Here is a 2784-nt window from a genome sequence, read left to right on the forward strand (position 1 = left end):
TTGACAGTCATTAAAATTGATATTAATAGGGGCGCCTGGGTGGCTCAGTCAGTTGAGCCTCCAACTCTTGATTTCAGCTCAGGTCTTGATCTCAGGGCCCATGGGATCAAGTCCCGAATAGGCTCTGTGCTCACAGTGGAGCCTGCTTGGGATTCTCTCTCTCCCTCTCTCAAAATACATACATACATACATATGTACATACATAATAGATAAATCTCCAAAGGGGCTCTTATGGAATTTATGCACCTTAGAAAACCTGCAGACACAACTGGAAGAGACCATCTATATTCTTCTTCCCATATTTCTTCCCATATTTTCCTGGGCAGTTGAAAAGCATTTACATGCTCTTGTAGACTACAGGCATCTGGAAGAGCAGTTGCTAAGCATTCAGCATTGTGTAACATCATCTGATATTTTCTGTTAGGATCATGTCTATTTTTTTTTAAATAAGATTCACTCCCAACAAGGAGCCCAACTCAGGGTCTGAACTCACAACCCTGAGATCAAGACCTGAGCTGAGATCAAGAGTGGGACATTCAGCTGAATGAGCCCCCCAGGACCATATCTACTCTTTTCTTAACTATAGATTTAGGCATCTGGGTGGCTCAGTTGGTTAAGCATCTGACTTTGGCTCAGGTCATGATCTATGGTTCCTGGGTTTGAGCCCTGTATTGGGATCTGGGCTGACAGCTCAGAGCCTGGGGCCTGCTGTGGATTCTGTGTGTGTGTCTCTCTCTACCCCTCTCCAACTCACACTTTTTCTCTCTCTGTCTCAAAAATAAATAAACATTAAAAAAAAACTGTGGAGATGGGTCATTGACCAAGCAGTTCTGAAAAATAAGCACAATTTTAGGAAAAAGTACATATTATAGGAGTTTAGTTTATTGGAAGTCTGGTATGTTCAGTGAGTCAGAGATTAGGGTAGAATGTGAGAAAATCAAGTTGCCGTTACATGAATACAGAACTTTGCTAAAAAATTCTATCAAGTGTTGAAGTTTTAAATACAGTTTCTAGAATGTTGAATCATGCCTCTGGGAATCAGTGAGATAGCACATCAGTTTTTGTGGAAGTCCGTGAGTGTGTGTGTACGTGTGGCATACACTCTTGTCAATAACACAAGGAAACGGAGCGGGTACCTCACACCCCTTTACTGCAGGTTCTGCCTGCCGCACCAACAGCCACCCAGGGGATGCTGTCCCGTTCTGCGGTTTGCTTCCAAGTCACTTGACAGTGTTCTTAGAGGTATTAAACGTATTTCCAGTGTGGCGTTCCTTCCTAAATTCTCGCCTCTTGATCACGGCACGCCGAATACCCAGGTATTGTGTGATCTCTTCCACATTTCATTTCTATGTAAAAATATGGAAATAGTAAGCAAAATATTCCACATCTCCCTAACCTCTCATCAGATCAGCATTACTTCATTTCTTACTCAAAGCCCTCCGCAAATATTGAAAAGCGTACAAACCTTTCAACATTCCTGGGGCGTTTCAGGCTTTACTGAGGCCTCAGCTCATGTAAATCCTCACCACGCTGAGAGCCGCTTCCGCTGAAGAGGAGAAATGGGTGAGAACAGTTCCTTAGGGATGGGTGGGCTGGCGTGCGGGGCCTGGCTGTGTGTACCCCACGCCCCACACGGGGCAGGTCCTCTCGCCCCAGGGCCGAAGGTCTCTCAGGGAAGGCCACGTGCAGCCAGCACCCTGTGGGTCATTATCCTGCATTGCCCTTGATGCGGAAGCAGGACAGTCACACCAGGCTCATCTCGCCACCTGACTCCGGCCCCCGGGCACCTCGGGCTCCATGTACTTGATGGAGTGAACACGCTGCCTCCGATGACAAAGACTCGGGGTCATCCCAAATGAGGCACCTCAGCTCTGCCAGCCACAGCCACACGCCGCTTCCGGAATTGGCCCTGGATCCTCTCCGGCCGCACGATAGCCTGAAGTTCCAGGGACACGTGTTCGCAAACCTTCCTCTGCCCAGAGCCCTTTGGGTTGTGCAACATTTGGGAGTTTCATGGCCCTTCTGGGTCTTATAACTTAATGGGAATTAAGGCAGGGACCTGGGTCACATGGTTGTTCTGAGCGTAAAAGAGAGGACATCTGATTAATATAAACTAGATGATCACTGCTCTCTTGCTTCCTTTAAAAATTTTTTAAGTTTATTTATTTTCAGAAAGAGAGAGAGCGAGCGCACAAGCAGGGCAGGGGCAGAGAGAGAGGGATAGAGAAAGAATCCCTCACAGACTCCAGGCTCTCAGTGCAGAGCCCGATGTGGAGCTTGAACTCACAAGTCATGAGATTATGGCCTGAGCTGAACCCAAGAGACAGACGCTTGACCGGCTGAGTCACTCAGAGGCCCTGCTGCTTCCTTTTTGATTCCACCCAAATCTCTCCATCCAAGACCACAGGTCATATCAACCTTGGAGGCAGAGAAAAGGGAACTGAGCATCTGGGTGTGTCCCCCCCTTTCCTCCAGTCACTGTGAGGAGTTGTCCCCCGGCCTTTGGACTCTGTCACCACTATTGAGAGTGGCTGGTATACAGAGATTTCCAAGTGTGTTCTCAAAAGTGAAGACAGAGGTGTAGACGGCCACCACACGGCCTCCGCCGAGCCCCTGTCAGAAAGTGGGAGTCTGGGAAACAGGCCCGGTGGGGCAGACACCTGCCAACTAGTTCTAGTTACCCTCCCTCTGACGAGAATCCCCCCAGATGTGTCTACAGGGCTTTGAGGGACCAGAACTGATCAATCAGTTGATCTTTGTACTGGATGGAAACTTCCAGTGTTT

General features: G+C 48.2%; 1 long non-coding RNA gene across 3 annotated transcripts in view; it reads right to left on the minus strand.

Moving 5' to 3' along the window:
• Nucleotides 1–860: 860 nt before the first annotated feature.
• Nucleotides 861–2784, minus strand: part of LOC115293915 — a 13220-nt gene continuing 11296 nt past the window's right edge. For 2 of the 3 annotated variants that reach the window (XR_003909671.1, XR_003909672.1), the window contains exons 2-3: nucleotides 1466–1546; nucleotides 861–1346 (exon numbers count right to left, since the gene is read on the minus strand). This is a non-coding gene — a long non-coding RNA (uncharacterized LOC115293915). Of the gene's footprint in view, nucleotides 1347–1465; nucleotides 1935–2784 lie in introns of those variants that run through there. The other variant, XR_003909670.1, reaches the window with a different exon arrangement.

Source organism: Suricata suricatta, chromosome 6, assembly GCF_006229205.1.
Source record: "Suricata suricatta isolate VVHF042 chromosome 6, meerkat_22Aug2017_6uvM2_HiC, whole genome shotgun sequence".
NCBI classification, from domain to species: domain Eukaryota; kingdom Metazoa; phylum Chordata; class Mammalia; order Carnivora; family Herpestidae; genus Suricata; species Suricata suricatta.